The sequence below is a fragment of the Myotis davidii genome, unplaced genomic scaffold, assembly GCF_000327345.1.
Source record: "Myotis davidii unplaced genomic scaffold, ASM32734v1 scaffold38, whole genome shotgun sequence".
In the NCBI taxonomy this organism is placed as follows: Eukaryota; Metazoa; Chordata; class Mammalia; order Chiroptera; family Vespertilionidae; genus Myotis; species Myotis davidii.
In genome coordinates, this window is record NW_006291383.1 from 7210142 (window position 1) to 7231384 (window position 21243).

Consider the following 21243-nt stretch of genomic DNA (forward strand, 5'->3'; position numbering starts at 1 on the left):
CTGCCACCTGGGAGCAGGCCTAAGCCAGCAGGGCGTTATCTCCCGAGGGGTCCCAGACTGCGAGAGGGCACAGGCCGGGCTGAGGGACCCCCCCCCCCTTCCCCCCGAGTGCACAAATTTTTGTGCACCGGGCCTCTAGTATGCATATAAATTCTTCGGTTAATCTCTTCCCACCCACTCACCCACTCCAGCTTTCCTCTGAGATTCGACAAACAAGCTTCTCTGCATGTTCAACCTCCTAAAATGCCCCCTGCTCTATCTCTAGTTTTTGAGTTGCTCAATCTGATAAATACTGTCCTCTAAACCAGCAATTTTTAGCCTTTTTCATCTCATGGCACACACATATAAACTAGTTACTAAAATTTTGTGGCACACCAACATATATATATTTTTTGCTGAACTGACAAAAAACAGGTATAATTTTGATTCATTCATACTGGGCAGCTATTGTGTTAGTTGTCATTTTTTTTAATTTGACAATCTAAGGGAAAAGAGGTTAGTGTCCCCGGCCAAATAGTCAGGTATTGCATATTTAAAAAATTCTTGCAGCATACTGGTTGAAAATCATTGCTCTAAACAATGATTCTCAGAGTTCTTAGCAGTTTTAAAAAGATATTTCATGCCCACCAGTGTGGCTCAGTGGTTTAGTATAGACCTATGAACCAGAAGGTCATAGTTCTATTCTAGGTCTGGGCACATACCTGGGTTGTGGGCTCAATCCCCAGTGTGGGGTATGCAGGAGGCAGCTGATCAATGATTCTCTGTCATCATTGTTTCTGTCTCTCTTCCCTCTTCTCCTCCCTGAAGACAATAAAAATATATTAAAGTATATATATTTCACAAGTGTTGAGCCCTAAACCTAGCTGGAAGACACCTAAGGCCTGGGCTACTTATTAGCTGCAGATCACAGCAGTAATAGCTTCATCCTCAGTCTGCAGCTTTTTTTCATTTCTCTTCCTCTCTGCAGTCTACCATTCCCAACCTAACTTCTTTTATGCTTTGTAAGTTTTGCATTTCCTAAGGCAAAAATTGATATCCTGGAAGTTAAGATTCTCTATATCCACAAGCCCTGTCCTTTCTTTTAATTGCTTTTGCCATACCCTAGAAACCCTTATCACCATAATTAGGCTCACATACAGGCTAGTGTTAGTCTGTATCAGTCTTCCCTCTCTCATATCTTTCCCCCTATTTTTTCCTCCCACCTGCTCAAAAGCTTAAAAGGACTCTTTGTATAACTATATCAAGTCTAAACTTTTCTGTTTGCTTTCCAGGCCCTTTGTAATCTATCCCATTTTTATTATCAGACTTTATTTCCCATTATTCCATATATGCTTTCCATTCACTGCCCACAAATGTCTTGTTAATTTCAACCCATGGGCCAGATTCATCTTGGTGTCCTAGAGTGGTATAAGGAATCAGGGTAGGTTTCCAACAAATATGAACCAATTGACTCAATAGTTGGCATTTGTTTCTTTTTCAATGCCCTGATTTATTACTATGTTATGATGATCATTATTAAGAACCCCTTGGATGTCTATAAGCCTTTAAATCCTTCAAATCTCATATTCTGCTTGAAGACTTCCCCAGTTTTTCCAACTCTTGTGACCTATTAGTTGGGGGGTTGGGTGGGGGACCAAAGAAAAGAAGGAAGGAAGGGAGAGAGGGGAGGGAAGGTAGGAGAAAGTAAGGGTGGAAATAAAGAAGGAAGGCAGGATAGATAAAAGGAATAGGTAAATTCCTCACAAGAGAATGGGCTTTAGAAGTTGCAAAGCAAAGGGAAAAGAAGGAAAGGTTTGTGGTCTGATAGTTCCCACTGTGAAGGTGTTCAGGGAACAGCACAGTCATAGAATATTCATTGGCTTTCTATGGTGCCACATAAACCTGTACCATTCTGTTCAAAACACATTTAATGTCAGTGTCCCTTGCTAAGTGTTTCAGATGCATTCATTGTGCCAACCCCATGGTAGTTCAGGAGTCATTTCTTCCTGCTTCTTTGATTCCCCATATTGAGCTACATGCCCTTCTCCATGCTCCCATGACACCCATATGCTTACTTTTAAATCACTATCTTATAATGAAAGTGCCTGTTTTTTAAGTTTGACTCATCCTTAGACTGTGAGTTTCATGAAAGAAGGTTCAGCCTTCTTTGTCTCTATTCTCTGTACATTTTTTTTAATCCTCACCTGAGGATATTTTTCCATTGATATTTAGAAGGAGTGAAAGAGAAAGGAAAAAATAGAGAGAAATATTGATGTGAAAGAAACACATCGATTGGTTGCCTCCTGCATGAGTCCCAACCAGTGCCTGGGCTGGTGAGGAGCCTGCAATTGAGGTACATGCCCTTGATCAGAATTGAACCTGGGACTCTTCAGTCCGCAGACCGATGCTCTATCCACTGAGCCAAACCAGCTAGGGCTTCTCTGTACCTTTTATGGGTATGTAGATTCTGTAGATGCTACACAAATGGCCTCTGAAATAACTAGACTGTGAACTTTGGAGGGTGAAGACCATGTTTTATACTTCTTGTCTTTGTATTCTGAATAATCAGCTCAGTGTTTAGGTGTTCAGAAAAAGTTTATTAGTGTGAACATTTCTGTGCTCTGTTATTCTCAACACTCACACATCACCTTACCCTTGGTCATCAAACCCTAGTAACTGAGCATTTAGTAAGTGCTCAGCAGACTCTTATTCACTGAGATTAATGCTGTTGACCACTGAGAGAAACAATAAACAAATTTATTAATTATACTTCTGTTTAGAAACTCTACTGCAGAGTCTATTTGTTTAAATAAGAACTGCCTCTCTTTCAGACTTTCAGAGAATAGAATTTGGAACCAGGCAGAATTAGATTTGATTCTTGGCTCTGCAAATGCACTAGCCATTTGAGCCTGGGTATGGCTTTAAATGAAAAATGAAGATAACAGCCCAGCTGGCATGGCTAAGTGGTTGAGTGTCGACCTATGACCCAGGAGGTCACAGGTTCTATTCCTGATCAGGGCACATGTGGGTTGTGGGCTCGATCCCCAGTGTGGGGTGTGCAGAGGCAGCCAATCAATGATTCTCTCTCATCATTGATGTTTCTATCTCTTTCTCCCTCTGCCTTCCTCTCTGAAATCAATAAAAAATATTTTTTAAAAAATGAAGATAACAGTACCTATTCTGTAAGATTATTATAAGAATTAAATATAAATATATGTACAGAGTGAAGAAAGTCGGTTTACAGAAGATGACAAATAATACAAACACATAATACAGTAATTAACCTACACTAATAAAAGACAAAGATGCTAATTGACCATACCTTAGCTATGCCCAAGCCACACCCACCAGCCAATCAGAGTGACTATATGCAAATTAACCCAACCAAGATGGCGGCCGGCAGCCATGGAGATGCAGCAAGTAGGAGGCTTGGTTGCCCCGGCAATGGAGGAAGCCAAGCTTCCCGCCAGCCCTGAGCTGGCTGAGGCCTCCACTAAAGGTAATAAAGTTTGAATTATAGAAGACAAATAAATCCCAGATCCCTGCTTCCAGCCAGCCTCCACTGGAAGCTTGGGTGGCTGGGGGCTGTGGCCAGCCTGAAAACAGCCATCAACCCCTCAGCCAGGATGGCCACACTCTTATGGGGTGAGGGTCCCTGCTGGGGGGCTTGGCCAGCCTGAAAACAGCCATCAGCTCCTCACCCAGGCTCTCCAGGCACCACAGCGGGGACCTTTACCCTGAAGGGGCTGTGGCCAGCCTGCACTCCCGGGCTGCCAGAGGGATGTCTGACTGCCAGCTTAGGCCCAATCCTCCAGGGAGTGGGCCTAAGCTAGCAGGTGGTCATCCCCCGAGGGTTCCCAGGCTGCGAGAGGGCACAGGCCGGGCTGAGGGACCCTCCCGAGTGCACAAATTTTTGTGCACCCAGTCTATAGTAAATAAATAATACAAGAAGAAATTCTGTGTTTTGCATACTCACAACTATAAGCCTACTTTTGACCACCCCTGTATATACTTGGCACACACTTTCAGCAATTTCCCAGCTTTGAATGGCAACACAAAAATTATAGTAAAGAGCCTGAAAAGAAGAAAGAGCATTAACCAAAGTTAGCTCTTGCTTTTTGATCCTGTCCTTCCTCAAGAAGCCCTACCTTTCCACACAGTATCCAGTGAATTACATGATATTATCTAGTTTAGCCTAAGGTTAGGTTTCACACTATTTGAGTGTACAATATGGATGTGTTTAGGAGTGTGTATGGATGTCTATATAGTTACTTATGTGCACACATCTGTGTACAAGAGCCATAGGTTTCCAGTTTTCCTTACATTTTATCTGAGAAACTTCAGAGATTTAAGTTAAAATTGCCAATTAGGGCACATTCTCCTCTTGCTGCTTTCACCTCCACCAACCTGATTTCACCTGTTAAATGGCAGCACAGCAAGAAGTCCCTGGTGTTAAGCTAGGGTGAGCAGATTCCACTATGAACATCTAAAAGCAAATAGGAAGAGTGCTCTCCAGTATTATCCAGCAAAAAACCCACATGCTGCTACAGCACAATAATGGAAAAAATGATGAATGGGTAATGCCACTTTGCCTCAGTGGAGCTGGGTAAATATAATGAGTAAAGGAATATTTTCTCCCCTTTTATAAGGCACAGTTTTGGTGACCAGCTCCAAACACCACATTCTGTTTGTGGCCTGTCTCATGTTGGCCTGAAGGTCTGTGGTAATTTTCACCACCAATAATGCGAAAGCCAAACTTCCAGGCTAGCAATTTCAATGCCTCTAAGTATTTTCCAATTATTTCCAGAATAATTAGGAAAGTATGAAAATATTTTACAAAACAAAGTTCATTTTAATGAACTTATATTTAAAAAGTGTACGTCAGAGAGTTCCATCTACAGCAAAGGCTGAATAAGTGGGCTATTACAGATAAACTTCTTGCTGAGAACAATTGGAAAATGTAGATAATTATTATTTTCTTAAACATCAATTTGAAGGCATAAAAAAGCTACCCAAAGCTATGAGAATTTGCTGGCCCAAGATCTGGAAGAAAAGAGAAGCCAAGGAAAGTGAACCTGGTGTTTGGGAAAACTTATCCTAAAGATAGTTATTGATTCCAAAAACAAAGGCATCATTGAGAAGCTGACAGAGCTTTCAGCAATTTCCCAGCTTTGAATGGCAACACAAAAATTATAGTAAAGAGCCTGAAAAGAAGAAAGAGCCCTGGTAAACATCCCAGGTTTTCTACTGAGACCGTGATTGATTTCACCCTAGGACAGTGATGGCGAACCTTTTGAGCTCGGTGTGTTGGCATTTTGAAAAACCCTAACTTGCCCTAACCGGTTTGGCTCAGTGGATGGAGCGTCAGCCTGCGGACTTGAGGGTCCCGGGTTCGATTCCGGTCAAGGGCATGTGCCTTGGTGCGGGCGATGTTTCTAACTCTCTATCCCACTCCCTTCCTCTCCGTAAAAAATCAATAAAATGTATTTTTAAAAAAGAAAAACCCTAACTTAACTCTGGTGCCGTGTCACATGTAGAAATTTTTTGATATTTGCAACCATAGTAAAACAAAGATTTATATTTTTGATATTTATTTATATATTTAAATGCCATTTAACAAAGAAAAATCAACCAAAAAATGAGTTCACGTGTCACCTCTGACACGCATGTCATAGGTTCGCCATCACTGCCCTAGGATAAGGGTAATTGACTAGCCCTGATAAAGACTAAAGCCCAGCTTTGCATTAAAAAAAAATGTTTTTATTGATTTTTTAGAGAGAAAGGAAGAGGGAGAGAGAGAAACATCAATGACAAAGAGAAACATTAATTAACTGCCTCCTGCGTGCTCCTTACTGGTGATCAAGCCCATAACCTGGGCATCAGTGCTCTGACCAGGAATCCAAGTGACCTTTTGGTACATGGGATGATGCTTAACCAACTGAGCCATACTGGCCAGGGCCCAGCTTTGAATTCCTGAAACATTTATTAGATAAAGGTATGTAGCCCCTAACCTTTCTGATTGATAGAAACAAAAGTAACCCCTCTCTGAAGGGAAATAACATCATATAGAACCTCAAATCAATTCTGAAGTTCAGCAAGTTTTTTTGTTTTTTTTAAAAATTGATAATGTGGTTCTAAAATTTTTATGGGAATGCGAAGGACTTAGGACCTAGAATAATCAAAATGATATTGAAAAAAGAAAACCAAAGTTAGAGTACTTATATTTCTGAGTTCAAGATTTAGTATATAATTACATCAGGCTTAAAATAGAAGTAGATAGAAATAGATTAATAAACAGAATCAAGTCCAGAAGTAAACACAGATATATAGTTAATTGATTATCAACCAAGACACCCAATCAATTCAACAGGGAAAGGAAAGTCTATTTAACAATTTGTGCTGAAACAACTGGATATGTCTATGGGAAGAGAATTCTGACCCCTTCTGCACTCCATATATAAAAATTAATTCAAGATGGATCACAGACCTAAATGTAAAATTTAGAACTATAAAGCTTCTAAAAAATATCTTTGCAACCATAGAGTAGTCAAAGCTTTTTAGGCATAACATAAAATGTACTAATCATAAAAATAAGTGAAATATTGAACTTCAAGAAAATTTTGCTCATGAAAAGAATAATCATTTTGAGAATGAATAATCAAGCAACAGACTGGGGGAAAAATACTCCAATACATTCATGTGGCAAAAGATTTGTATTAACAACATACAAAAAACTCCTACAGGGTAACTCCAGGAAGATGGTGGAGTAATAAGTACAAGGAATATGCCTCCCCACCTACACAACAACTGCATTGAAAGAATCTGTCTAATGCAACTATGTGGGAACTCTGGAGTCTACTAAAGGTTACAACTTCCAAGGAAAGTCTAGGAGAGTAAATTGCTGTTAATTTTGGCTTTTACACAGAGCAGCTACCTGTGGCAAACAGCTGTTCACTTTTTCCTGGAGGAGCTCTCACATAGCTTGCAGGAACCAGGGTGGGCAAAAAGGATCCTATCCTCCTTTGTGGACTGAGCAAAGAGATGATTCATGAACCTGGTGGGACAGAACAGGATGGTGTGAGATTCCATCATGATACTCAGAACAGTGTGCAATTTAAAACTTACAAATTGTTTATTACTGGAATCTTCCATTTAATACTTTTGGACTGTCGTTTGCTCTTGGTAACTGAAACTATGGAAAGCAAAACTGTGGTTAAGCCCTGACCAGTTTGGCTCAGAGCACTGGCCTATGGACCGAAGGGTCCCAGGTTCGATTCCGGTCAAGGGCATGTACCTTGGTTGCGGACACATCCCCAGTCGGGGGCATGCAGGACGCAGCTGATCAAAGTAGAACGACCTGTTGCTATGATGGGCACTGACCACCAGGGGGCAGACGCTCAATGCAGGAGCTGCCTCCTGGTGGTCAGTGCGCTTCCACAGAGGGAGTGCCGTTCAGCCAGAAGCCAGGCTCACAGCTGGCAAGTGCAGCAGGAGCCTCTCCCGCCTCTGTGGCAGCGCTAAGGACCCCTTGGGGGATGTCCGGGGAACAGGCCTAAGCTGGTAGTCGGACATCCCCCAAGGGTTCCCAGACTGCGAGAGGACCCTTCTCCCCAGGCACAAATGTCATGCACCAGGCCTCTAGTAAATAAAAAGAATTTAAGATAGTTCTATGAACAATTATATATCAACAAACTGAATAACCTTGATAAAATAGACAAATTCCTAGAAACACAAAACTTACCAAGACTAAACCACAATGAAAAAGTAAATCTGAATAGACCTATTACTAGTAAGGAAATTGAATAAATAATAGGCAATAGTGTGGAAAAGGCCTGGGGAGGGATGCAGTAATCAAGATAAATAAGATGTAGAGGGGAAGGGACATCTGTAATACTTTCTTTTCTGTTCTTATGTAATACTTTCAACAATAAAGATAAATTTAAAAAAATAAAACATATTTAGTTCAAATAATAATTTAAAAAACCCCTAGCCAAAAAAAAAGCCCTGTTGGCTTCACTGGTGGACTCTACTAAACATTTATTTTATTTTATTTATTTATTTTTTAAATATATTTTATTGGTTTTTTACAGAGAGGAAGGGAGAGGGAGAGAGAGTTAGAAACATCGATCAGCTGCCTCCGGCACCCCGCCACCGGAGATGTGCCCGCAACCAAGGCACATGCCCTTGACCGGAATCGAACCCAGGTCTCTTCAGTCTGCAGGCCAACACTCTAAACACTGAGCCAAACCGGTCAGGGATCTACTAAACATTTAATATTGCCAATCTTTCTTAGACTTTTTCAAAAAATTGAAGAGGAGGGAACACTTCTTAACTCATTCTAGGAGGCCAGCATTACCCTGATACCAAAGACAGAAAAAGGCATTACAAGAAAACTATAAACCAATATCCCTTATGAACACTGATGCAAAAATCCTCAACAAAATACTAGCAGAGCAAATCCAGTAGCATACTGAAAGAATTATATGCCACGACCAGGTGTGATTTATTCCCAGAATGCAGGAATAGTTCAATATAAGAAAAACCAATCAATATTATACACCATATTAACCAAATAAGGGATAAAAACACACACGATCATCTCAATTGATACAGAAAATAGAATTTGATAAAATTCAACACTCTTTTATGATAAAAACACTAAAAAAAATAAAAGTAGGACTAGAGAGAGACTACCTCAGCACAATAAAAACCACATATGAAAAACCCATAGCAAACATCATCCTCAATAGTGAAATACTGGAAGCTATTCCTCTAAGGTCAGGAACAAGGCAATGATACCAAATCTCACCTCATCTACTTAACATAGTCCTGAAAATTACAGCCAGAGCAATTAGGCAAGAAAAAGAAATAAGAGGCATCAAAATTGGAAAGGAAGAAATAAAATTATTTCTGTATGTAAGTGATATAATCTTATATGTAGAGCACCTTACAAATTCTACATGAAAGAACTATTGGAACTATTACATGAGGTCAGCAAAGTAGCAGGAAAAAATTAACACACAAAATCAGTTGCATTTCTATACAATAAAAATGAACAATCTGAAAAGGAAATTATAAAAACAGTTCCATTTATAATAGCATAAAAATAATAAAATACTTAGGAGTTAACTTAACCAAGGAATTATAATACTTGTATAATGAAAACAACAGAGCATTGATAAAAGAAATTTTAAAAGATAAATAAAAGGAAACATTCCATGTTTATGGATTGGAAGACTTCATATTGTTAAAATGCCAATGCTATGATCTCTAGGTTCATAGGTCAACACTCAACCACTGAGCCAGGATGGCCAGGCTGGACACAAGTTTTTAAGAGGGCACCAAAAAAACCCCCTCAGTAATCAAGATAAATAAGATGTCAATGCAATATTTTTTTAAATAACCATGAAAAAAAATCCATGAACAAAATATCAAAATTTTAACCCTGGCTGGTGTGGCTCAGTTGTGCACCCAAAAGATTACTGGTTCAATTCCTTATGAGGGCACATGCCCCGGTTGCAAGCTCTATCCCTGGCTGGGGCCCTGCAGGAGGCATCTGATCAATGTTTTGCTGTTACATCGATATTTCTTTCTTTCTCTCTCCTTCTCCCTTCCTCTCTAAAACTCAATTTTAAAAAAATCTTAAAAATATATAAATAAAGATAGGTATCAGTATTTCTGACTTTTGCCGTAGGCTCCAATATCACTCAACAGCGTTGTGGGAAATGATATTTGCAACATGTATACAACAAGTATCTATAATACTTATAGAACTCTTATAGATCAATGAAAATGTCAGACAATCCAACAGAAAAGCAGGTTCAAAACTGAAAGGTATTTTATAAAACAGAATAGCCAAGGGCCAATAAATACATTAAAAGGTGTTCAACTTTATCAGTCATTAAGGAAATAAAAATTTAACTCAAAAAGCATTCCACTACACATCCATCCAAATGGGTAAATGCAAAAGACAGACAATGCCAAGTATTGGTCAGGATGTAGAAAAAAACAGAAGTCTCAGACATGACTGGTGGGAGTGTAAAATGATACAATTACTTTTTTAAACTGGCAGTATATATTAAAGCAGAACTCACGTATCTTATGATTTAGCAATTCCACTTCTAGATAATAGCCAAAAGGAAAACAGTCATATGTTCATCAAAAAACTGTTCAAGCCCAAATGGTGTGGCTCAGCGGTTGAGCATCAACCTATGAACCAGGAGGTCATGGTTCAATTTCCAGTCAGGGCACATGCCCAGGTTGTGGGCTAGATCCCCAGTGGGGGGCATGCAGGAGGCAGCTGATTAGTGATTCTCTCTCATCATTGATGTTTCTATCTCTCTCTCCCTCTCCCTTCCTCTCTGAAATCAATAAAAAAATTTTTTTAAAAAAAACTGTTTAAGAATGTTCCTACCTAGTAGCACTGTTCATAATAGCCCTCAATCAGAAACAACCCAAATGCCCACTAAGGTAATGGATAAATAAATAGTGGTATATTAATTCATGAAATACTATATAACAATGAGAATAGAGAAAATAACACAATAACATAAATGAATCTTACAAACCTAATATTAAGCAAAAGAAGTTACACATAAAAGCATATACACATATGTGAAGTCCTCCAAACAGGCAAAACTTAATTATGGTGTTAGAAGTCAGGTTAGTGGTTACCCTTGGCAGGAAAGGGACTAAAAGAGGATATGATGGGGGCTCCGAGTGCTGGTAATGACCTATTTTTATTATTTTTTATTTTATTTTATTACTATTGTTTATATACTTTTATTGATTTCATGGAGGAAAGGAGAGATAGAAACATCAATGATGAGAGAGAGTCATTGATCGGCTGCCTCCTGCACGCCCTGGGGATTGAGCCCCCAACCCGGGTTATGTGCCCTTGACCAGATTTGAACCTGAGACCCTTCAGTCCCAGGCCAACACTCTATCCACTGAGCCAAACCAGCTAGGGGTAATGTCCTATTTTTAGATCTAGGTTCAGTTTTTCAGGGTGTTCACGTGGAAAAAATTCATTGAGCTGAAGACTTTTTCCCCAATAAAAACAAAAAATTTTTCAATAAAATTTTACTTAAGAGAAAACAAAAGTGAGTTCAGACCAGTCAGGAGCCCAGGGAAGAGGAAGATGAGGATTAAAAAACTTAAGCGATCAAGTGAGAAAGTCAGGTATCATAGGCAATCTCTCTCTCTGGCCCCACTTCTTCCCCAGCTATGGCAGATACTTTCAGTTGTAATTGTATCCACAAAGGCTAAGGGAGGCTAGTCTTTGTCTTCCTATTTGATATACAGGAAGGTGGCAGCCCTGAGGAGGTCAGCGACTAAATTAAAGCCTCTCAGGCAGTTAGAGGTGGATGCAGGATCAAAAACTGGCCTCCTAATTCCTGCTTCTGAGTTTTGTTACCAGGGCCTGCTGCTCCTGTGAGTCAGGCCACCTGACCACAGGGAGGTTAGGCTCCAAGCAGTGAATGCTTTGCCTCTGTCTCCCTAATTTATAGTGATGCCAAAGATGGAGATGGCCTCCTAATTTATTTCACAGTTGAAATGAGAAAGCAGATATCTAGTCAGTCATCATATGTACACTTTCCTAGAAGCAAATGTCAAAGAGTACAACCACAGGACATAAAGAGCCATTTTAAACGAACATCTCCGCCTTCTAAAAGCCCCATCACTGACTGTGTATTGAAAGGGGCCTGCTGGCCCTTGACAGCAGACCTAACCGAGGAAGAGGGAAACACATAATGTCTAGAATCCTGTCTGTAATGACTGTTTCTAAAGAAGTGAGTAGAGTCACACTTTTCATCCTTCCATCTTTTTGTTTTGTTTTGTTAATCCTCGCCTGAGGGTATTTTTCCATTAATTTTTAGAGAGAGTGGAGGGGGAGAGAAAAGCATCGATGTGAGAGACACATTGATTGGTTGTCTCTGGGTAGCCTGCAACCAAGGTATATGCTTTTGACTGGGAATCGAACCCGGAACCCTTCAGTCCTTGGGCCAACAACGCTCTATCCACTGAGCCAAACCTGCCAGAGCCCTTTCATCTTTTAAACAAGATTCAAATTGTGGTTTACAATGTTTTGAATCTAGTACTTTATTTCAAGCTGAGTCTTCTTAAAAACACCTTAAGAAAAAAAAAAGTAACGGTCTCAATTTGGGTTATACATTTCCTTATGTCCTTGAATTTGCAGAGCTCCAAAGCAAGGCAATCTGGCATTTGGTTTCGGAGACCCACAGGTCTGTTTTTCAAAGCCTCAACCTGACAGGGACCGAAACTAAATACTTCAACCTACAATTTACTTCTTTTGTGGTAAGGGTCGGTCTCCTTTCTACAACTGTCTGACAGGATGTTTAAGTGACCAAATCAAAAGTATATAATGGCTCCCACCCCCATTCCTGGTAATTACCATTGCATAGGGCCTTCCTGCTCAGGGCTGTGCCCAAAAAGAAGCTACCAGTGTTAGTGCCCCGATCCTTAATGAGATCCATGTTGTTTTACTAGTAGCGGAGGAGACAAAGATCCACGCCCTTCCTTCAATGCGAGTCAGTTTTTTTAAAAATTTCACAGCAGTTTGACCACATGAATTATCTCACTCTCAGAGGCTCAGCTGGGAGATCTATAACTTCATGTTTCCAGGATATAGTTACATTAATCCCTAAACTTGCTCTTCATATCGTCCCTTGTTGTCCGCTCATTGTAACATGGCTGCTCCCTCCATATAAAGGTTCTTCTTTCCTCCACGTATCTCAACAGAGCTCTGCATTCTGGTACAGTGAAGGGTACAGACCTGCAGCCTTCTCTACAAGGCATGGGCAGGGGCCAGCTGCTTTTACTATAATTTAGGTGGTTAAATATTTAAGAAAATTCTGCACGCGAATAAGAAACTGTGATCCCGAAATTCCAATCAGCAGACGGGTACCAGGCAAAAATCATCTAAGCACTGAGGGCTTGGGGAGACGTTTACAATAGAAGAAGCAAATAAACAAAAAATAGAAGATGAGGAGAGAGGAAGAAGAAGGATGAAGAAGAGACGGTGAAGGAGAAGAAACTGAGCCAATAGATAGCATACTAAGCATAAATATCATACTGTATCAAAACACCCGCCGAGAAAGAGAAAGAGAAAGAGATTTCTTCTCCCCACACTGGGCTCACCTCTCACTATACAGGGCCCTCTCCCATGAATTGTAAGTAGCCGCTCCCTGTGGTCGATAACATAATTCCAGATCAGAAGAAGGATTCTGAAATCAAGATGTTTTTAGATCAATGGTTCTCCATGGAATCCGGAGATCTCTAGTGGGTCTGCAAAGATTCTCCCAATTGTTCTGTGGGCTGAGTCAAAATGCAAGACACAGAAGTGTGTTGGGTGATTCTGCCCCCCCTCCTCCCGAAACATATTTTCCACTGCGAATTTCAGTCAAAATGTAAAAGTACCAAAGAAACATGTTTAAGAGAAGTTACAGGGATTCAGCAAAAAACACTTCAAAAGTATGGGTTGTTTTTTGGGGGTTTTTTTGTCAACTGTAATTGAAAAATAAAGACAAGTGCCATATGATTTCACTCATATGTGGAATTAATGAACTGAACTACCAAGCAAAATAGAGACAGACTCAGAGAAAGCACGCAGACAGCTCTGGGGGTAAGGGCTGGGGAAGGGAGGGAGAGGATGGGGAAAGGGATTAAGCAAAAGAAAAAAGAGAGAGAGAAAGAGAGAGAGAGAGAGAACTCAAGGACATGGACAATAGTGTAGTGATTGGGGGGGGGAGAGGATGGGTGGAGGTGGAAAAGGGCATAGAGGGGATAAATGGTGATGGAAAAAAAATAAAAAAATTAAAAAGTGGGCTTTTTGTTTGTTTGCTGGCTTGTTTATTTGATCTAGTAAGTAGGTGTAAATAGAGAAGTATCTTTTGTTCTGCTCAAGTAATTTAAGGAGCAAAAATCTTGAGACTCATCAGGCCAGATGAAAAAGTGGACCTTGCAAAGCACATCTTTTTGAAGGGAGGAAAGTCAGGAGCTCAGGTGTGGAGTAAGGAAGGGGACTGTCTATTGCAGCTGCAGTTTAAGAAGATCTGCTTTTCTTCATCCTAGCTCCACCTCAAGTTAACCTCAGGAAAGCCTGTGCTGCTGGAGAGGAATGTTATGAGTTATCGAATGACCTATTTGATAGCCGTATAACAAAGCAAAGCTTCCCGGCCATCCAGGCTGCTCAGATGCTATGAGATAAAATGTACTTATGGTTAGATTGGCCTTTCCCTCTCTACCAGAGCAACGTGCACATTAAGCTGTTTGTTGGACCAATTTGCACAGCCATAGTTTCTTGGATTTCAAAACAGATGGGTTGCCTACACTGCAGGTAAACAGTGTGGAAGCTGTAAATTAAAATGAACGTGGAGGCGTCTAATTGGATTTTGCTGATGTACTTACAACACCATTTACCAATTCAGATAATTCAGTCATATGTGTAAAGTATCCTGTGATAATTCAGCTACCTTCCTGAATGGCCCAGATGCTGTTAGCCCTCTTGATCCTTTGATGGAGACCAGACCGAGAATAAAGGAAGCAAAGTTCTTTTCATCTTACTTGATTGATCAGATGAAAACAACTTGTTCACTCTTTGAATGTGATTGAAAAAAATGAAAGAAAGGAAAAAACCCAATCGCAACATCTGGATGGAATTATTACATACCTCTCTGGGACCCTCTGATTCTTGAATGTTTTGACTAATGGTTCCCTTTCCAAAGTCTGTGGAGGCTCAATGACTCAACCTGTCAGAGAATGATACTTTGCTACCAGTTACTGCAAGTTGGTTTAAATAGGTTGTCAAGATGCTGTAGCTGTGACCAAATCCCTGGCAGGGACAGGTGAGGCAGTACATGCCACGTAAGTACACTCACGTGTTTCTGTGTCGATACCCAGTGGGAAGGGCATGGTCCTTCTGGAGAAATTGGGGCTCTCTATTGTATTGCATATTGTATTGTCCTAGCCTTAAAATTTGCCTCCATAGATACACTTTTCTCGTTAGGAAAAGATCTATGTTTGATTTCCCTTTTATGGCTAATGTTTCTGGATCCCTAGGGTATAGCAGAAAAAGGACCAGAGTATCAGAAGACCTGGTTTCAGCTCCAACAACAAGCTCTGGGATTTGTTTTTATTTTTTTTAAATATATTTTTATTGATTTCAGAGAGGAAGGGAGAGGGAGAGATAGAAACATCAATGATGAGAGAGAATCATTGATCGGCTACCTCCTGTATGCCCCCTATTGGGGATTGAGCCCGCAGCCCATGCATATGCCCTTGATTGGAATTGAACCCACAACTGTTCAGCAGTCCACAGGCTGAACGGTGGATGCTCTATCCACTGAGCCAAACCAGTTAGGAAAAGCTCTGAGATTTTAAGCTAATTTATCTACCTTCACTGAGGTTCAGTTATACATATGGTGTATATATATATATATTATTATATATATTCAAATACTGCTTAAGAGAAATGAAAGAAGCAGGCTTTTGAAAGCTAAAGTATTTTTTAAAAAATATATTTTTATTGATTTCAGAGAGGAAGGGAGAGGGAGAGAGAGATAGAAAACAACAGTGATGAGAGAGAATCATTGATCAGCTGCCTCCTGCATGCCCCACACTGGAGCTCGCAACCCAGGCATGTGCCCTGACCAGGTATGGAACTGTGACCTCTTGGTTCATAGGTCAACACTCAAACACTGAGCCACGCCAGCTGGGCTGAGCTTCAGTTTCTTTGTAAGTAATGTGGGTAAGTAATATCCTCAATGGAGATACTGGAGAATGAATTGAGATAATCTACACGAATGAAAGAGAAATATGTAAATTGGTCATCACTCCGCTACATCCACCAGCCAATCAGGATGAGTATGCAAATTAACTCAACAAAGACGGTGGGTTAATTTGCATACACAGGCACGGAGGGAAGACTGAAGGCTCCGGCCTAAGTGAAGACTGAAGACGACTGAAGACTGAAGAGGCTTGGCTTCTCCGCTGTGGCCGGACCAAAGGCCTGGGTCCTGGGTGCCGGAGGGAAACCGGTGCCAGCAGCCAGGAGAAGGAAGGCCTATTGTGCAAATCTTTGTGCAACAGGCCTCTAGTGGTATATAAAGTGCTTGGTGGGGCCCCATGCACATGAAGTGCATATGAACCTGGGGGAGCACATTGTGCCAAAGGAGGGCTCTGCTTTGAGAGAGGAAGACTTCACAATTATAATGAGAGCCCAAGGAAGGGGTTCTATTATTGTTGAGTTTCCCTGTTTTACTGCAACTTTTTGTAGGATGCTTGTTCTTAAGGTGGAATGGTGGAAAAAGCAATTAACTGGAAGTGAGGTCATTAATATCCTAGTCCTGATTCTGGTAACAACAGAGTTAGATAAGTTCGGGGAAGTCATGCAATTGCTTTTCTCACCTATATAATAATGATTCTCATACTTTACCTTTCAAAGCATAGTCTTATTATAAAGCTTAAATAAGATGGAGCTTATACAAAAACATATGAGACATATAAAAATATAACTTATTTTGGTCAAAAACTTCAAAACAATCTGGCCAATCTAGCAGAGTCTAATACACTCTGACAAGCTTGTCTGAAATATGATTTAACCCTGTTTCTGTGGCTGACAGAGATGAAGTATAAGTGGCAAGTCCCCCACTGAACTTACCCAAATAGCCAATCCCTTGGATTCTGTGAGTAGTTCTTAACGGACAATGAGAAATAACATCAGGGGATGAGCAAAGGTTTGGCTCCAGCTTTTCTAAATCTCCTGTGAGGGCATGGTTGAAGCTTCTAGAACCAGGGCTATATCTTTGATGGCTGTGAGGAACTTGTTTGGAGCCAAGGGCTTCAGGAGCTTGCTCCGTGCTCTGACCTTAGCATATAGTGGAGCAAGTTAGCAGGTCTGGGAAGCAGGGAGGTGGTCATACAACTTTGGGAAGCTTAACATAAAGTCCCACCCTCAAATCACTGATCATCCACAACTGTTTAAACATTCACTTGCAACAACAGCCTAGAACAGGGGTGGGCAAACTTTTTGACTCAAGGGCCACAAAGGGTTCTTAAACTGGACAGGAGGGCCGGAACAAAAGCACGGATGGAGTGTTTGTGTGAACTAATATAAATTCAAAGTAAACATCATTACATAAAAGGGTATGGTCTTTTTTTTTTTTTTTTTTTTTTGTTTTTTTCATTTCAAACAGGCCGGATCCGGCCCACGGGCCGTAGTTTGCCCACGGCTGGCCTAGAAGGATAGTCATCCTCTTTATCAGACCTGTTGTTTTTCTTCCCAGGCAAGAAATAAGTGAAGAACGCTAGGAAAACCTATATTTGTCTTATTTTTTGCTTTTGCCTTTTTTCTTTAATGACTCAGAATATTGCAGAATATTGTACCTGCCCTGAGTGTACAGTTCAAGGGAGAGGTTTATGGAGCAGGCTCTCAACTTTGAGGCATGGAGGCTCTCCCCACTTCTCATAGCAAAGGGCTGCCTGGAATGTCTCTCCCATTTATGGGTTTGCCTGGGTTGTAAAGCTAAGGCATCTGCTCCAAACTCTTCTGCATGGACATGGGGACATTTGGACATAGATCTTTCCCCCCAAATGCTGCCTTTTACATGGAGCCACTGAAGTGGTGGATTGGGGTTGGAGGGCAGGGAGGCAGGAGTAGACGGTGAGAAAAGAAACCCACCTTTTCTCAGGTGGCTATCCCAGTGGCGGGCATGCAGCATCTCCTCCTCAACTTGTCCATAAACAATACCTACTCACATATTGGTAAGGATAGGAACCCACTGGAACTCACACAAGCCCCAGCATTTGAAGTCCCCAAGCAGATCCAAGTCTAGGCTTGCCACACTGGGTACATGTAAAAGGGGTCATCAGTATGCATTTCTTTTTAATGCTTGTGGCAATTCTACCTCAGAAGCAACTTGGAAAAAATAAAAAACTCCTTCTTAGAGAACCTGCATCTATTTAGATCCAGAGTAAACAAGCATATAAAGGCCGGCTTGCTCAGTATTTCTAAGATGTGGGGTTTGTCAGTTCCTTAGAGCAGTGGTCGGCAAACTCATTAGTCAACAGAGCCAAATATCAACAGTACAATGATTGAAATTTCTTTTGAGGGCCAAATTTTTTAAACTTAAACTATATAGGTAGGTACACTGTTATTAACTTAATTAGGGTACTCCTAAGCTGGCCTTCGCTAAAAACGTCCTCAATCTGATTGAGGTACGTTCACTAAGGTCGACCCCTTTCCAACTCGCCCATCCACACTCGTCTTGTAGGCTTGTTTCCTCCATCTCCTTTCCGAAAACTGACTTCTGCACATGGGCCACGAAGTTTCAATCGCACTGTACATGACCGCCCGCACGTGGTATTTTGTAGAGGAGCCACACTCAAGGGGCCAAAGAGCTGCATGTGGCTCGTGAGCCGCAGTTTGCCGACCACTGCCTTAGAGAAAAGAGTAAATAGGAACAGTTTTCATTTGGAGGGCATCTGGTCAGGAGGCCCTTAAAGGGACCCCGATATCTCAGGGAGTAGGTAATCTCATTCTTCCAGGCTTTATTGTTTGCACTTCACCAGTCTGAGCCAGAGTGGAGTCCAAGTGGGCCAGCAGTCTAAGGACAGATGACCCTTTAGGCAGGAGGGCTGTACTGTGAATATAGGGCTGCCATGATTGGGGAAGCACAACCCCCATAATCTAAAAAGCTTATCCCCTACTTGGCCTTCCTTCCTCTAACTTTTCAGGCCCTGTGATCTTTACTACAAAGTAAACCATATGATTTTGATTCTAGCTCCTGGCTTACTGAGAGCTTCTCATGTCTCCAGTGGCAGGAAGTCCTCCAGCCTCTTTTTTTAATTTAAACATATTTTTTTTTGATTTCAGAGAGGAAGGGATAGGAAGAGAGAGATAGGAAGATCAATGATGAGAATCATTGATCGGCTGTCCCTTGCACACCCCCTACTGGGGATTGAGCCTGCAACCCTGGCATGTGCCCTTGAACGGAAGTAAACCTGGGACCATTCAGTTCGCAGGATGAAGCTCTATCCACTGAGCCAACCAGCTAGGATGTTTTTTTCTTCCCTCCAGCCTCTTTAAGCAGCTGTTCTGGCATATAAGAGAGGAAGGCAGCTTTTCTGAACTCTCACCAGCTGGACATTGTAGCCCGATGGAGAGCAATGCCCGGTGGAAAGCAACACTCAGAAGAAGGGTAATAAGAATGACTGTAAGGTGGGAAGACACTCCTGGGATTTATAGAGGCAGACTCCAGGTTGACACCTGTCCAAAGAATTGGCTTTCCCCTCCATTCTATCCCTGGATTTCCATCTGTGTCTCCCTGTGAGAGAACTCTTCCCTAGAGATGGGAGACTGGGATCTAGTCCAGTGATGGCGAACCTTTTGAGCTCGGCGTGTCAGCATTTTGAAAAACCCTAACTTAACTTTGGTGCCGTGTCACATATAGAAATTTTTTGATATTTGCAACCATAGTAAAACAAAGATTTATATTTTTGATATTTATTTTACATATTTAACTGCCATTTAACAAAGAAAAATCAACCAAAAAAATGAGTTCGCGTGTCACCTCTGACATGCGTGTCATAGGTTCGCCATCACTGATCTAGTTCTTCTGAAAAAGATGGGGGAAGGAAGTATTGTCTGACATAAGGGACTACACAAAGCTTCTAATCCCAGAGATTGGTGTTTTAGTCACCAAGATGACTGTAGCCAGGTAAACTTCAGTGAGATTCACTGGAAGAAAATTTTGCGATTCAAGTGGTAGGCAAGGTGAAGGCTAGAGGTAATCAGTCACTTCTCAGAAGGAATCAATGTTACTTTTCTAGGAAAGGGGAGAAGAGATGGTGATAGACTAAAGCTTTATAATATTTAGTCATTTGTTTTTGTCTCTGGGCCTGTGCATGTGCTGACTTTTCCACTTGAATTTTTTTTTTTTAGCAGATCCCCATATGGCCATCTCTTTCTTTTTCCAGATTTCAATGTCTCCTCCTTAGAAAGGCTTTCCTGACAAACTCTTTTATGTGATTCCCACCTCACTCCCTATCATATCACTTTATTCTCTTCTGAGAATTTATTATTACTTGAAATTATTTTGTTTGCTTACTTGTTTTGGTCTAATTATCCAACCATAATGTAATTTCCATAAAAATATCCCATCTATCTTGTTTACTGTTATACCTTCTATGCCTAAAATAGTGCCAGTAGAACAGTGAGGGTTCAATAAATAAATGCTGAATGAAGGGATATATGAGTGGAGTGTTAGGTTTGGGAAAACTAGCCAAAGAAAGGTAGGTAAAATTGGAATGGGCTGCATAAGGCCAGAAAGAAAAGAAATAATCAAGAGAGGAAATTGAGACCAGTACCCAAAATCTTCTGTGAAGTGGAAAAAAAAAAAAAAAAGAAACCAACACATTTTGTTTGATACCTTCCAGCTTTCATCATATTCAACAAACCTTTGTTAAATAGTTACATGTGCCCAGCATTATGTTAAGAGCTGCAGAGACACAGTTGAATAAAGTCAGAGGTTGAAGAGGGTGGGGAGAGGAAGTAAAGTTATGAGTTGCTTTCTCCTGAGTTCTCAAGCCATTCAGTGAGTTCACCATCTAATAAGGAGACATAAAAAACAGCTAGGTAACAAGGGGGCAAGGACTATGAGTGTTGGTAAATTTCAATAAGAGGAACATGACAGGGGAAACTACAGAGGAGATGACATTTAATTTTGGCCTTGAAGATAAGTAAAGAGTTAATCAGGGGGAAAGGGAGAGTATTCCAGGCAAGGAAATAGCATAAGCTAAGGCATAGAGCAAGCATGTCAAACTCGCAGCCTGCAGGCTACATGCGGCCCACAATGAAAAATTTTTAGCCCAGCCAATATAACAGTATGTAAGAAACGTTTTAATAAAAATTTAGTAACTTAATTTTTAAAATATCCTGCTATACATAATTATTAATGACTGATTACTACAACTAATGACTGATTACTATACTTGTGTTGCATTCATTTCCCTTACGCACCTTACACGCACCATTTCTTTTTTTAATTATATCTTTATTGTTCAGATTATTACAGTTGTTCCTCCCCCCCCCCCCATAGCTCCCCTCTACCCGGTTCCCACCCCACCCTCTGCCCTTACCACCCCCCACTGTCCTCATCCATAGGTGTACAATTTTTGTCCAGACTCTTCCCGCATCCCCTTACACCTCTTTGCCCCCTGAGAATAGTCCACTCCCTTTCTATA

The 21243-nt window shown here is 40.9% G+C and overlaps 1 protein-coding gene across 10 annotated transcripts in view; it reads right to left on the reverse strand.

Moving 5' to 3' along the window:
* Positions 1–21243, reverse strand: part of ASIP (agouti signaling protein) — a 94970-nt gene that overhangs the window by 40541 nt on the left and 33186 nt on the right. Inside the window, exons 6-9 of one of the 10 annotated variants that reach the window (XR_001514012.1) lie at positions 20475–20607; positions 14672–14750; positions 13141–13226; positions 6758–7033 (exon numbers count right to left, since the gene is read on the reverse strand). The exons of 4 other annotated variants lie outside the window; for them this stretch is intronic. The gene's annotated coding sequence lies outside the window, so the exon portion shown is untranslated. Of the gene's footprint in view, positions 1–6757; positions 7034–13140; positions 13318–14671; positions 14751–20474; positions 20608–21243 lie in introns of those variants that run through there. 5 more of the 10 variants (XR_001514011.1, XR_001514009.1, XR_001514013.1 and 2 more) reach the window with 5 other exon arrangements.